Source organism: Cyanistes caeruleus, chromosome 1, assembly GCF_971803275.1.
Source record: "Cyanistes caeruleus chromosome 1, bCyaCae1.hap1.1, whole genome shotgun sequence".
Lineage (NCBI taxonomy): Eukaryota > Metazoa > Chordata > Aves > Passeriformes > Paridae > Cyanistes > Cyanistes caeruleus.
This window is the reverse complement of record NC_141701.1, coordinates 131,976,539-131,992,629: the sequence shown is the minus strand read 5'-3', so window position 1 is coordinate 131,992,629 and position 16,091 is coordinate 131,976,539. Positions and strand designations below refer to the sequence as shown.

The following is a 16,091-nucleotide window of genomic DNA, read 5'->3' as shown; positions in this document are numbered from 1 at the left end:
ACAGAGTAACCGGCTATAGGCACAAACAGAAATAAAGAAATTCTGTTTAAACATCAGAAAAAAATAATTTTTATTCTGCAGGTGGTCATACAGTGGCATGGGCTGCTCAGATTGATATGTCATCTTCATCATTAGAGATATCCAAAATCTGCCTGAACATGGCTGTGAGCTACCTGCTGTAGTTGAGCCTACTCTGAGCAGGAGGTTGAACTAATCCATCTCCAGAGGTGCCTTCCCATAATTCTGTGATTCTGTGGAAATCATTCCAGTTCATTCCATCTATGTTTACTCTAACAAACTTTCTTATATCATATTTTGTTTCTTTTTATAGTTTTTCCTTACTCTTAAGAAACATGCCACATATCTAGCATAATGTTTCAAGAAAATTTTCTAATTTCAAAGGTTTTGTGATATTCTTAAACTGACCTTACCAAAAAAATAATCATAAATAATGAACCTGAGAAAATTGCCTAATAATTAAGAAATTCACCTCATGTCACAAAAAAAAAAATAAATAAATGTAAAAGAAGCTTGGAATTTTGTTTGCAAATCTGAATGTATCTAAATATGAGCATCTCATCTGAAAATACAAGTTAATCTTTATGATCTTTGTACAGGGTTTTATCTCGAAACCCTTGTTCAGGTAACAGAAATCATCTCTAACTAAAGATCAAGAGGAAAGTACTTTGAAGATATATTGCTACATTATGTAAATTTGAAAAATTTACTGTGCATTTAGAGCACGAATTTCATTCTGTGACCTAATTCTTGCCTACAAGTATCCCATGAACATACTGAAAAAATGTAAAGATTATCTTTTGATCTCCAACTCTGTCTAATTAGGACAAAAAACTTGTTTTCAATAATAAAAACAAAATATTCCATAGGATAAAATTGAGGTTTGTTTTATTTTCATATGCAGAGTTAAACTTCTAGAATACTTCTGCATGGAAGTTAAAGTCATAGAGGCATAGAATGATTTGGGTTGGGAGGGACCATCTAGTTCCAGCACCCTGATGTGGGCAGGGACAACTTTTCCTAGACCACACTGCTCAAATCCCCATCCAACCTGGCCTAAAACACTTCCAGGGATGGGATAGCCACTATCTAGACAACCTGTTCCAGTGTCTCACCATCCTCACAGTAAAGAATTTCTTCATAATAATGGGGTGATTGAAGTCCATTGAGGTCCATGAGGACCAAGACTTCTTAATAAAAGGCTGCTCCCATCTGTCTAATCTGCTTGGTCTTCCTGGTCAGGTGGCCTGTAGGAGACTCCCACTATAATGTCACCAGTCCCTGCCCTCCCTTTAATCCTGGCCCACTTCTCTCCATCCCCAGGCAGAGCTCCATGCACTCCAGCTGGTCATTGACACAGAGGGTGACCCACCTCCCTGCCTGTCCTTCCTGAAGAGCCTGTATCCATCTATTCTAACACTATGGTCATAGGAGTGATCACACCACATCTGCACAATGCCAGTAAGACTATGGCCCTGCAGGCACGTGCATCGCTCTAATCCCTCTTGGTTATTCCTCATGCTGTATGCATTTGCATAGAGATATTTAAGATTCCCCTGCCTATAGCCCCCACCCCATCCCCCTGCCACAAAACTGACTGGAGTGGCTGGAATTCCTTGTCCTGCTTTTCAGGTGCTCTCCTACTGATGTGTGATCCCTCTGCAGGCTCTTGGCATCTCTTGCTGGCACTGGCACCACACTTGTGGAAGTGGGATGGATTGAGGTTGCCTAGCTTAAAGCCCATGGCTGAAGATGCTCTCCCCCTTCTCTGACAGAGAGACCCCATCAGCCCCCAGCTGACCAGGTTTCTCAATGGCAGTCCCATGGTCTGAAGTAGTCAAACCCTTACTGTGGCACCAGTCCTGTAACCACTCACTGATTTGTCACATTCAACTGGCTCTTCCAGACCCCTTTCCTTTGAACAGGAGGATTGATGAAAAATTACCTGCACTCCAGCATCCCTTACCACTCCTCCCAGTGCTTTTCAGTCCCTGATGCTCCTGGCTATGTCACTGGTGTGCACATGAAACAACAGGTAGCAGTAGCAGGTAACAGTCAGTGGACTGTAAGAGCCTTGGCAGTCTCTCATTGGTATTCCTGATACAAAAACCTGTAAGAGTCACACCTCTCTGTAAGTGGATGAGTGAGTAAGTCTCTGCACACTCTGGTAAGTGTGTACCTCTCTGGAGCATGCATCTGGTCAACTAATATAACAAAAACAACCCTCAGAAGAGAGTCACCTCCTACTACCATTCTGCACCTCTTTTGAGTTGCTCTGGCTGTTATACAGGAAGCAGATTGGTCTGCCTTACTCAGCTCCAGCATCTCTCCAGATGTGTGGTATATTAAAACTAGATCAGTTATGTTAAAAGACTCTCAGAACAGCATCTTTGTTATATTATACCAAATGGAAGGTGAAAAAGCAATATTCCTAGTACTAGAAAAATAGGGCTTAGAGCTTCTGTCTTTGAACCACAGCAAAGTACTTGGCTGAAATTCCAGTGAAGCAAATAATGCATCAGTAATGTTTGTACTACTTCCTCAGGTTACATATGCAAAACAAACAAGAGGTTTACTTAATGTCGGCATAACTATTCCCCCTATTAGTTTTGATCAATTGCTTTGTGGTCATGTTCATTAGACAGCCTAATCTGAACTGCAATTAGATTTTATCCTTTTAAAAGACAAAGCAGAATCCCAAGTCATTAATTAAAGGATCTGACTGCAGTTGGTTACAAGATGGATGTTGCATACCCTTTAGTGATGACTCAACTCAGCAAAACAGAGCACTTTAGTTTTAAGTGGCAAATACACCAGCACTAATTGAATGCAAGCTTTTGCTCTGGTACAGCTGGAGAAATGGAAATAATTTCATGTGTGGATTCTCAAAGACATGAAATGCTAATGAGAACAATGTGAATAAGCTAGATTTACATAGGGCAAACTGCAAGTATGAGGAAGAAATAGGAGAGAGTGGTTAATATACAATCCTGCACCACTTATAGGTTGTTTTATTTCCCTCAGAAACTAAAAAACATTTAGTATTTAGTTTTCAGACCCTCTGTATCTAATGCTGCAGTATCCCAATGGCAAAAAACAATTTATGGTACCTAAGAAATCAAAAAGCTCATTACTTTCTTACTGACTGCATTCCAGAGGTGCTCCCCAGTTCTTGCTTTGGGGTAGGCCGCCCCTTCATGCTATCCAAAGTGTAGGATATTCCCCTTCCAGATATGAATAAGTCCATATTCTTGGTCCCTCTCCTGCTAAAACCAGAAAAAGCCTTAGGAGGGTTACTCATCTTTGAGATTTGAAGTCATCTGGCCAGACAATAGGCTGCAGTCAGGCATTCACAAGACCATGTTACACCAAATGCTCCAGGTTTATGTCTCTGTTTCTCCAAAGATTTCCTGTATGACCACGAATAAATCAGAGGCATTTAAACCAATTTTGAAGGCAGGTAAAGCATGGTACCTCTAATGTATGAGACTCAGGCTTTTGTGGATAAAAGGGGAGTATTTCTCAAACTCCCAGGGGTCCTGCAAGGCTCTTGGTACCCATGGTAATTGAGAAGAAGTACAAAATGTGAGGTTGGAGGTAAAGGTGAAATTTGGATGGAGTAACTAAAGTTTTAAAGGAATTTTAAAGGGATTTTTTTTTTTTAATTGAAAAGAAAAAAAAGATCTTTTTTAAATGCAGGATTCACTGAGGCTGTCATCTAGGGTCTATTTGAATGTCTTTCCCTTTCCATAAGTTTGGGATAACAAGACTATTACCTAGAAGCTTTAAAAGAAGAAGGAAAAGCTGCTCACTGCTAGTGATGGAAAAAATATAATGCAGACCTTGGCAGTAAGGGCCTGCAGCTCTACCAGTCATCTCAGCATGTAGCCAGAGTTGCTAACTCAGCTATAAGGGAGCCAAAGCACACAGAGAGGCATTTTTTTTTAATTAGTTTATTGTCCATTATTAATAGAAACCCCACAGAATATAAAAACACAAATTGTAGACAAACACAAAAGCCTATTTTTAGTCTTGTGAGATATGAGAAGAAGGTACATTGCAGCCACAGGAGTTTATCTTCCATTTCTCTGAAGTATTTCCTCCTCTCTAAGTTTACCTCCACAGCTGTCTGCTGCATGCTATCTGCCAGAAATGCTCTTGGATACAACCAAGTGCCCTAGCACTAGGATGAGGGGATGGCAAAGAGAAACCTTGCAGTTAGCTTGAGGAAGGTTGTTTGACATACACATCCTCTAGGATGAGACTGAAAATGAAGAAAGAGCTGGGTTCTGCCATGGCAGCCAAACAGAGCAAAAAAACAGGAAAATATTGGAACACCATCAAGAAAAGCAACAAAACCAAATACAAAATTGAAAGAGCAAAGACAGGCTTAACCTAAGAGCAACATTACTAGCAGGAAGTCAGAATTTATTAGATATTTTTTTTTTCTGCTTTTAATTATTTTTACGTAGATATTCACAGACCTTGGAAAAAACCCTAGATATCAAACCTCTGGTTTATCTCTTCCTGATAGTGAGCAAAATGCTGAGCTGAAAGCACAGAGGTAAACCATCACCTTTATCAGGTTGTCCTCAGCAGAAAACTGGAAGAGCAAATTATGCCCTGACTTACATGTGATACATCATACAACATCAGAGACATTTTGAGTAAATTCACCCATGAATAGGAAGACAAAGGGGAAAATGCTGCTAGCTTTCCTGGCTGTGAGGAATTTTCTACAGAATAAGCAGTTAATTTATTGATAAAGTCCTTTCTTGCTGAAAAATGTTTAAAGCAAAATATCAGAAAAGGTCTACATTTTAACCTACTAAAAGAAAAGAATATTTATATAAACAGCACAAAACTTCCAATGTTACTATTCTAGGAAAAGAACATGTTGGATTTTTAGCTGAAAATTACTTCTCTACTGACATTTAAGTTACTTAAAACATAGAAGTTGGAAGCAAAATGAAATATTTGAAACTATAGAAATGACAATTTCATCCATGTTATTGCTTCACAAAAATTCTCAACATTTTGACTTCTTATATTTGTATGTTTTAAATATTTAACATTTCTGAACCTCTTTAGTACAAAAATATAATTTATCCTCTTTATTCATTAACTCTTTTTGAATGGAATAATGAAGATACTTAAATGGGTGCTTTGCATGTGATTAAATATATTCCTTAGAGGAATTACATCTAACTTTAAAAGTAAGAAAATTATGCATTTGATTGAATTTTCACAGAATTAAATGAGCATTTCCCAATTGACTTAAGTGACTTACTTATATTTCTAGTGCAACATGAAGGGTTTCACTTTCAGAAATGCAGATGTATTGTTGCATGTTTAAACACTCATAGGCGAGTAACTGCAAACTCTTTGACTGATCATGAGTATAGATTGCCTTCCCAGTCTTGCAGACTTTTACACATATTAGAAGACAGCAGGTGTATTTGTGAGCCTTTCATACATCCATGTGGAAAATCATATAAAATATTTATATTTTTTGGCTGCAGCTTCAAAATGAGCATGCTTTTCTCTCCTAAAAGGAGCATCAAAAAAACCCCAGACATTGGTAGAAGCCTAGATTTGTTTGGGTTTTTTTGATATATTGCTGCCTGCTTGCTCATTAGACAACCTCCCTCTTTCTAATTTATCACTTTAACATCAGATCCAGCACAAAGAACCAGCCTGCAATAGGTAAAAAAAAAATAATTATAAATTCTACTGACCAGTTCACATTAGTGTGAGTGCTGGCAACACTAAGGTGTTTCTATTTATCACCATTTGCTTTGATGGGGAACCATTCATTTCATTTATCATTTGATTCTTTTCAATTATTTCTTCTTGGGAAGAAGTAGAATCAGCATTATTTAGTTAGGATTGTGTTTGCCCAACAGGTTTTGTAAAGTTCACTAAAAGAAAACAGTCGCTAGATAATTGTGCACTGGGTCTAGAGTTTTCCTTCAGTATCTGTCTATTTTGTGATTTAAAAACATATTTGCATTTTTTAGTATTACAGGATACCAACATGGATTTATGCATTTAAACCTGAAGGAATGTAGCAAAATTATATAACTAATTTTTTCCAACTTTAGGGTAACACACTTTTGTCTGAAATAACAGCTAATTTTAAAATATACCAAGGAACATTGCTGTACACCTTACTATTTCGATTGAGGTTATGGGAGGTTGAGTATTGTGTTATTTACATTTTTTCCCCCCCAGTTTTGGAAGCATTGGGAATCCTCAGTAAATATATGGAACACATAAGTCAAAAAATTAAATTAAAAGGCCAAAATTAGCTCTAGAGTTGCACACCTGCTTAGGTGTACTGAGTAATTATGGTTAATAAGTTTGGGCCACCTCTCACACCTCTTCTTCCCTCAGCCCCTTTGTGAATTTGAGCCTTACTCTTTAAGTACCAGAAGATGTCATATAGTGAATAAATACAAAAGTGGTGTCCAGGAGAATGAGGTGACAGTCAAATGTCAGATGTAAATTAACAAGTGTGAGTTAATACATTGCTAACAAGCTGCTCTTACTTTCAGTGAAAAATTTCTCTCGTACTTCTGGTTTTTTTTGTGACTCTGGGCTTCTCTTGCCACAGTCCTGGACACTTGAATGTTTAAGAACATAGAAAAAGAGGAGATCCTCCCCTGAGAGTTGGTGCAAACACCAATGAAACAGTTCATGTGAGGCTACAGAGCAACTTTGGCTAAAACAACCGGGACAGGACTTGTCTCACAGTGTTTGAATTATTTCACTTGGAGGAAGAGGATTCTAACTTCTGTGAAACATTAATTGTTCTTCTTTCAAATTTTTTGTTTCACCCTTTACAGAAGGTGGACAGTGCCTTTCTGGGAGCCATCTTCAGATTGCCAGTTAATCTCTTGGCAATACCTGCAATTCAAGTCTTCTCTGTGTTTCACATATGAAAATGATGACAAGAACACTGAGAGGTTTAGTGGGGGCTTTGAGAGCCACAGTAGAGGAGCACAGTGTCTAACACTACTTTGTGAGACACGTGCCATGCCTTAAGCTTCACAAACCTCTGGTTTTCTATGGGTAGCAAAGGGAGATGGAAAAACCCACATTTAATTGTCAGAAATAAAAGCAATCTTCAACAGCTTTTTAAAGCAGGAATTGCACAAAAATATCCCTCAAGTAAGAAGTCCATAAATATTCATGCATCATCACAAAAGTCACACAGTCCCATCAAAATTTTCTGTGCCAGAAACCCTCTTGAAGCTAAGGGTGTCCTGTTTGATTCCAGGACTCTTGTCTTTGACAAAACACCAACCAAACTCATGGACAACAGCATCACCTGCATCCTCAACTCTCTAAATAGTATAAAAGTGTTGTGATTAGAGGTCAGGAATGTATCTGCCTCTGCTTTGTTTGTTTGCAAAACAGGGACTCACGGGGGCACAGCAGGGCAACTGGCCCTCCATCTGTTGTGCAGAGCTATGGGTTTTTTCTGCAAGGTATACAAGAAACAACCAACACTTCATTAGGAGAGCACAATTCGACCTTCACTTTAAATATGCCTTAAGAATCTGCCTAAGAAGCTACAGCTTGAGGTTCCCAACCTCACCAACCAATTTCAGTAATAATGAAAAGACAAAATAGTCACAAAACCCCCCTAGTTTTTGCACCACCAGAAACATCTTGAAAGATCACATGGAAACTACAGGCTCTGAGTTTTATTCCCATCTCTTCCATGGTGTTTCCCCAAACTATAGGAGTGATGTCACAAACTTGCTGACATATTTTGAGTTTTGCAATGCTTGAAGAACAGGGATGATTTACATACAAAAATAGGATACAGCATCAAGTTCCCCTTTGAATATTGGTTTGAAGTCTTGTAAAGGCAGATTCAAGCGCTTTTATGTTCAGAATATGTTTAGGTGTTCAATGACTTTTACAAAAGTCTCTAATAGTTTATAATTAAATTTAGGTGTTGCCCCCTTATACACTGCCTAGTCTTTATCTGCAAAATCCTGTAAGGATTGGGACAGATTCCTTGCCAGGGGGATACCAGCTCTGCCCAGTCCCACCCTTACACTACCCCAACACAGCTGCCAGGACACCACCTGGCTCACCAGCAGCTCACCCTCTCTGGCTCAAACACTTGATGTAATGTTTCCAACACAAAAGAATATTACCCAATTGTTTGGCCAAAATTCCTGTGCTCTTGGCAGGGAAGAGAAGGTTAATGAAAGGGGAGAGGAAGAGGCAGATGGGTGTGGAGAAAAGGTATAGGGATTTTTGTTGATTATACCTGTTAGACTTTCTGAGGTGCCTGGATAGAATTGTTGTTGTACAAATTGTGACTGTGTTAGACAAACAGATTCTATACATTGAGTCAGTGAAAGGGCACAATCTGCCAGACATTCCCCATCACAAGAACTGAACATGCTTCTGACTAAAGTTTTCTTCATAAATACTTTCTTTCTCCAAAGGGCAGCATCTGGACTTTAGAGTGCTATCATAAAGCCTATCTTTTGGGGTATGAGATATACAGCATAGAAGTAGTTTAGACAGTAAACCTGGAAGGCTATTAGACATCAGGAAAAATACCAAAGGAAAGAACAAGTGCAATTAATAAAACATAAAACATTTGCTCCATAAAAATCTAGAATATCATCATTACTGCTTCAAATTAGTTGAAGAGTAATTATCCCCAAGATGCTCCAGCACCTTCTACATCTCACTTTCAAAAGTTTGACAAAACAGGAAGGAGCTGATAAAGATAAGGATATAAAACTCTGTTGGATTAATAAGGGGAAAAGAATGAAAATAAATTATTTTAAGTGGAATGACAATACAAACCAAATTGGACAGCTCCAGTTATCTGTGTCACGAGTGTGCACATGCAAGTATCTGAATTACAGTGAAGGTGACCTTGCATAGTCTCATCTCAGAAAAGCAGATTAAAATTCCTATTTATCTCAACTATTGTCATTACTACTTTCAATAAACAATACAAACCTAGTGGAAGAATCCAGCTGATTGTTTACATGAGTACATGCTTGATTTGCTGAAATTGGACTGCCTTTTTTGCTAAGGTGATATAAAAAAAGAATTTATTGAATATTTTTAGGGGCATAGAAATGCTTTGTGAACAGGGTTGAAAAATTCCTTATGAAGCTTTACTTTAAAGAACATCTTCTCACGAGACTTGTAATATGTGATTCAATATCATAAATATTTCCACTGTTTATCTGTGATAAGGAAAAAGGAACATTTTTATATCCCAGTGGTGTAAAGGCAGCGGAAAATTCAAGGTTCAGATTTTTGTTGGGCATATTCCTCCCCTGGCAAGACCAGGTGAGACTTACTGAGGACAGCAAAATTGTGCCCCACAGAGGGGAAAGGTGGTGAGCTCCACAACCCTTCAGTGCACCAAGTGAGTGCAGGTCAGGTATAGCAAAAGAGCAGACATCTCTTCCTTGCAAGAAAAGAAGGCAATGGGGGAGGAGAATGTGCTGAGAGTGTGTGGAGAAAGTGAAAGGGAAGAAGCATGGGCTGCTGGATGCCCTTCCTTCCCACCAGATCCTGAGAAGAACAATACAGTGCTCTATACTGTGCTAAAACATGACATTTAGACTTAAGCACTTTAAACAGTCCCCTGGGCTCTGTTGAGGGTGTGGAACAGCTGTATGTATAATTAAGTAAACCTAATTACAATAAATTAAGTTAACTAGAAAATCAGTCACAGCTTTCATTCCTAAAAGTTCTGTTGTTGTTGTCAGACTTGAAACTGCTGCAGGGCAAGATGCTGGGCCACTACAGATTGCCAGAGACCTAGTCACTTAATTTTATTTTTAAGACTAAATTTGTAGCTGGAAAATGTTGGAGTAATGGAAAGGTTCTTCATGTATTCCAAATTTAGCATCCAGACAAGGCTTCTGATCTCTCTGGGATAATTGTAGCGCTGAGGTATATGCCTTCACTTTCTCTTGGCTACAGAAGACTGCTGAATGCTCAAATTGGCACCAGAATATAGTGTGAATGTTTCTTTTGCCCATTTACCCAGCTATGCCTGCACAGCTCTACACTAAAACTGTCACAGGTTCAAAAGTTTTTGCTCTATCCTAGCTTGTAAACATAACACAGAGTCCACTGAAAATGAAGTCTAACTCCAGGAAAGTCAGCAAAGTTATATAAATAAGCTGATGCTGAGTCCTGTCAGAGAAAAGGGTTTGCCTACCTATTTATTGAGATTCCTGCTTCAAGTTGTGCCAGGGAAAAAGAGGCAACCTGCCAGGAGCAAGCTTTATTCTATTGCAACTGGTGGAGAATGTAATGCAACAGATGAATTTGTTTGTATTCACAGTGGAATCACTGTCTTGAGGACCTATGGCAGGGAGAAAAACATGCAGTATTGTTTGTAAAAGTTTTCTGAAGAAACTGTTGGGCAGAATTTGGCTCCAGCTGAGACAATGAGAGAAGCACAAAACCCTGGAATCAAGGCAAAGACACAATGAAAGTGTCACTGTAGCTTGCCTTTATCTTACTTATTCCCAGAACATCTGCTGCTGTCCACTCTCAGAAAAAGGATAGTGGGCTGGAAGGATCCTAAAACTCACCTTTTATGACTAGGATGGTTGCACAGTCTGCTTCTTCAGTTGCAGGATGTATTCAAGAAGGAACAAATTGTGGTTCAGCTGGCACACAGCAAAGAGAAGCCAAAGGCTGTGAAAATTCCTCCTGTGCCTCAGTACTGGATGCTGGAGTTAAAGACCAGATTGTGAGAGGGAGAACGATCTTTCTTTGCAGAGTAATGACTTTACTTCGTGCAAGGAGAAAGGGATTACATTGGCAGAAGCTTTGATTTTGCCTTCTCCCCACAACAAGGCAGCTCCCTGTGCTAGCAGATATAGACTGCACCATACATCACTGCCTCCAAGTGCTCCCTTTTCTCCAAGCCTCTCCTGGAAAAGTGAAAAAAATTCCCCTCCATTGCCCCAAACTGGGGCAAAACCTGGTGTTAGCCTCCTAGCAGCAAAAATACCATTGAAAACTACATTTAATTCATCTGCATTTACCTTATTGGATAAGAAGGGATGTCACCACAGTAAAGATTTTTAGAATAAAAATGAGTCAGTAACTATCTTTAAAGGAATCAGTTTAAGAGTAGGCGTAATGCAATCCACACAGGCTGTGAAGATATTCTCATCAGGAGGCTTAAAGGAATGTTTCTGGGAACCAAGGTGAATTAAAGTTTGACCTTCTTTATAAAATTGTCTTTGTCGACACTTTCTCTTATATATATACACTTGTTTTCAGGTTTCAGGAATGAGCTGCATTGATCCTGTTTTTGGAGATCAGTCATAGTGGTAAACAGCAAGTCTCTGTGATTTATGACTGGGCTTGCTGATAGTACCTTAGAGATGTCTGAGCACCTGCAACTGAAGATCCAGCTTTAGGAACCACGAATTGAAGCCTTTCAGGTATAGCTTTTCCAGCTGTGCTCATTAGTGACATGAAAACAAATCAGGTGAGACAACAGTGATTATCAGTAGTGATACTGATCACTGTTCAGCCCATGAAAAGCAGATCATTCTGGTGTTATTCTAATATTCCCCCATGTCCCCTTGATCAGTCCTTTTTTAAAAAGTAAGCATGCAGAATTTCTCATTACAGCAACAATAATGAAGAGACAGTATCAGGAACTATAATGCATGTCATAGATTTGACAAAATGAGTAGAGAACTTTTTAGTTGGTAACGTATTCAGGGCAGTCAAAAGTGGTTTTGATGTTGTATTGACTCACAACATGATTTCACACCAGCAACCCCAAGAATACAGCTAATCTGTGCAAGTCCTAGTTAGTCATCATAAATGTCAGCAATATGAAATAAAACTGTATTTGAGACTAAGATTAATTAATGTGTTTGCTTGCCATTGCACTTAATGAAAACAAGGACAGCATAGAACACACTCATGCCATAGCCATGCTCACACCATTATCTTTTCTTTCCGTCTGACATTGATGGATATAAAGGCATACTGCACTAGAGATAAACCTGTCAGTGATACAAAAGACTGAGTAGGGAAAGACCCTCCTTAAACTGTCAGCTTTAAATTCAGCCATTTTCACTGCATACTAAATGATACAAGAATAAACTTGGCTACATGGGACTGGATGTTGCCATGATATTGGTAGACAAGGCTGTCGTACATTGCAGCTTCACTTCTGGCTGCACAGCATGGAGCTTAGGGGGATGTCTACCACTCTGAGCCACAGCTAAATCTGCCCCTTGGTGTTGATAGGAAAATGTCAGAATGCCTGAGATTCATCAGCTGGTTGGTAACATTACATCTTTTGACAGCAGCACAGCAGCAGTAGCAAACAATTGTAGGGAAAACCCTGCAGGTAAATGCAACATCTGTATTGATCAAGACCCACTTAGAAAGGAATTGAAAACATGCCACTCTTTATTAGCAATGACTGAAAACAGTGATTGAAAGCACAGATTTTTAAGACTGGGAGAAATCAATATGATTTGATAATCTGATCTTCTGTACAACACAGGTCAAAGGAGTCCTCTGGAACAAGGCAAAAAGCCAGGTTTCTAGGGATATTTTCTAGGAAATAAAGCATAGCCTTATTTTCAAAAAAGTTTTTGAGAGAGAGCCATCTCAGTTCTTCATAATATATTCCAATTGCAAATCACACTGAGCAGGCACTGTACTCTAGTACTCTTTTTAATCTCCAGCAATCAGTTCACAGACCTTAAGGGTAAAACTTAACCAACTTTAAGCAACTTCAGTAGTGGTCTGCAACTGTGCCAGTCACACTAGGTGCCTTTCACAGACAGTAGAACAAATAGAAACTTTAAGGGAGTGATTCATCTAACCTGTTTTAGACATCTCCTTTAGACTGAGATGAATTGTGCTTTACAATCTACTGAGAGTATTGCTTAGATCTGTATTGACACACAGAGCTTCTAGATGGACCAGCTCAGGCACAGTCATCTATATTTAGCCAGATGAATCCTACCATCATGCATGACTTCTTTCTGTTGAAGAGTTTGGTCTTTCTCAGTTAGATACTTTTGGACTATAAGCAAACTGTCCCTTAGCTCTGCCCTCATTAAGAGGAATAAAGAGGGCCCCTTAGTATTTTACTTGTTTCCTAATACTAAAAAAATATTCTTACAGTCTTCAAATTTTCAGTTTCCTTCTTAGACTGTGAACATCAGAACTAGAGACTTAATCATATATCAGGATGGTAAATATATAAGTAAAAGAAGCAGCAGCATCTGACTAGCTGTGCTAGGTCAGTCCCAAGGTCCATCTAGATTAATGTCCTGTCTTTGACAGAGGTGTGCAGTGGATGATTCAGGGAAAGTTTGAAAAAGAAAAAAAAAGTGAGTGATATTTTCTGAACTCCTCTACTAGCCTCCAGCTTTATGACAAATACAGACACCTCTGTCCTCAGGAGTGCTCTGTGAAAGGTACTTACAATAATTTGTCTCATTAGCATAAACTTTTGGTCTCCATAATAAGAGAAAAATTTGGGGTGGAAGAGACCTTAAAGTTCATCTAGTTCCAACACTCCTGTCCTGGGCAGGGACACCTTCCACAAGACCAGGTTGCTCAGACCCCCATCCAACTCAGCCCTGAACACTTGCACACATCCACAGCTTCTCTCGTCAACCTATTACAGTGTCTCACCACCCCCACAAGTAAAGTCTATCTTCCTAATATCTCATCCTAACCCACCCTCTTTAAAGTCACTATCCCTTGTCCTACCACTTCATACCCTTGTGAAAAGTAATATTGTATGCCAATAAGTTTAGCAGTTTACTTACAGAGCATTAAAAATATAATCCCTGTTTTGGTTTGGCTGGTTTTGAATTTGCCACTCTCTTTTCCCGTCCTTACTTGAGATCATCCTGTTTATCTTCATCAGTGATTTTGTGCTTCAGCACTGAGCATCAGATCATCTGCTCCAAACCCCAAGAATTTTTCAGAATTCCTGTTTCTGGAGGTGTGGTTATTTTTAAGGTAGTAGTCTTTGTCGCAACATTTGGACTTGTACTAAGTTGTTTAGCATTATCTACCAAAGCTGCAGCCTCAAGAGGAAGCACAAAGTGACAGGAGCTGCTCTCTTCACATTCACTTTGGTGGAGGAGGAGAGGAGGAAAACTCCTTAGTGCTGTTTACAGTTTTGTAAACAGAAGTATAGTGAAGTGCTCTGTTAAAAATTGTTGTGAATGAGTGAAAGCTTCCTTCTCAACTAAGACCCTGAGAGCCCAAGAAGCAATTCAGAGGCTATAAGTAGACTACAAAATTAAGCACAGTCTACAGTTCACATCAGGTTCAAAAAAACCTGTTTTTACTGGTTTGTGTGCCCAAGTCTTTTACGAGGAACAGAGGGTGGCATGGTATAAGCTGAGACATCAGTGCAGCAGTGTTACCCAGCAGGCTAGACTTAACTGGAGAGAACATGCAGGAGCAACTGCAACCTGTGAGTGGGAAGCTTGTTTTGAAACCAGAGGTACCAGCCAGTGGAGATCCAGTTACTTAAAAAAACCCACAAACAATGAAGTATCCGGAATTGAAAGTGTGCAAAGATAAAAAACATGATCAGCCATGGCTCAAAATCACTGGTCTGTGATTTTGTGTCTTTTGTGTTCTTTCCCTGACTTGCTTCGGTCAGATCACACAAAACAAATTTCTGAAGGAGAAAATAGGAGTTTCAGCCTATGCAACATAGCCAAAAATAGTTAACTCTAAAATGTTATTTACAATTTTTATCTTCTTCCTCCTGGAGGTAGAAATGCTGCTGACATCCTCCATAGGAAAGATGCCTGCCAGAGGGTGGAATGCATGAAAAAGGATAATTTCCTGAATCATCCTACGAAGGCGGCCACACTATGGAGGAGGAACAGAGCGACCTCTTTGCTTCTTCCCTGTTTTGCTCCATCTGCAGATGGATGTTGAACGTAGGGAGTAGGAGGTAGAGGGGAGGCACACAGGGAGTTTTGTACCTCCCACTCATCACATTTGAAGACACCAGCCCACTCACCCAGGCTTGCCCTCTCTGCTTTAGGCTGCTCTTTCATATATTAAAGAAGACCAGGGATTCATACTGAAACAGACATTCTACATTCAAGTTAAAACAGTTATTTTATAGCTTCATATTTTCAAATACATTGTGGCTCTCTCTGTGTGCAAAACTTAGGCACAAACCCTGAATCCTGCTCAAAGCTTCGGATGTGAGGGGTCAGTCTTTATATAGATCCCTCATAAAAGGCAATTTTTGTTGCCTGTGAAGTTGAAAAGAAGGAAAGGTAAAGGTTTCAGGATATTTGAGGTAGAAAGGGACATGCCTGGCTCTGTGGAAACAGTAACTGTGAGAAAGCCATATATCAGTCCTGTTGCATCTACTAAAAAAATTTAATTGTCCATTAAAAAAATTCCATACAAAAAATATTTGAGTCACTCATGCTCAGGCAGCAACTAGTATCTCTTGCACTACCAGAAATAAGAGGGGTTTATAGTGATGAAGATGTTGGCACACAGTTAAAGAACAGAACCTGCCATCACCAGGCTTTCATTTTTATACCATGAACAAAATGAACTTTCTTGGGGAAATCAGACAACCGTAAATTCTTATTGTAATATGTCCTTTCATGCACTAAAAGGTTATATTAAAGTGCCTTCTGATTATATAATGGGCATATATCAACTGACAAAAGAGCACCTGTGCTTGTATAAAAGTATAGGAATAAAAAGAAGAAAAGGAAAAGGATAGAATGAATGCAAAGGTTTATCATTAAAAATTGGCTTAGGATGTCAACAGAACAGATAAATGAAATTATAGATGAGGTATGTAATTTCAAATTTCATCAGGATTTTTCAATATAATTGTGTCATTGATGTAAGAGATCAGTTTCTAGTGACACCAATGTCCCCTGAAGACTGTATGATTGTGGCCAAGGGTGACATTTTCCCTGGCTCTAGCTGCTCACAAGCAGAAAGACAACTTAATCCACTGCATCTGAATTGCCACAGATATGTGAATCTATAAGATCAGAAGGATCTAT

General features: G+C 39.1%; 1 protein-coding gene across 9 annotated transcripts in view; it reads right to left on the bottom strand.

The window, feature by feature from the left end:
• LOC111924175 (uncharacterized) overlaps positions 1–16,091 on the bottom strand; it is a 74,963-nt gene that overhangs the window by 17,310 nt on the left and 41,562 nt on the right. For 5 of the 9 annotated variants that reach the window (XR_015278357.1, XR_002861504.2, XR_015278353.1 and 2 more), the window contains 2 exons: positions 10,620–10,760; positions 9,097–10,387 (listed from right to left, as the gene is read on the bottom strand). The exons of the other annotated variants lie outside the window; for them this stretch is intronic. The gene's annotated coding sequence lies outside the window, so the exon portion shown is untranslated. Of the gene's footprint in view, positions 1–9,096; positions 10,388–10,619; positions 10,761–16,091 lie in introns of those variants that run through there. 9 annotated transcript variants of the gene reach the window in all.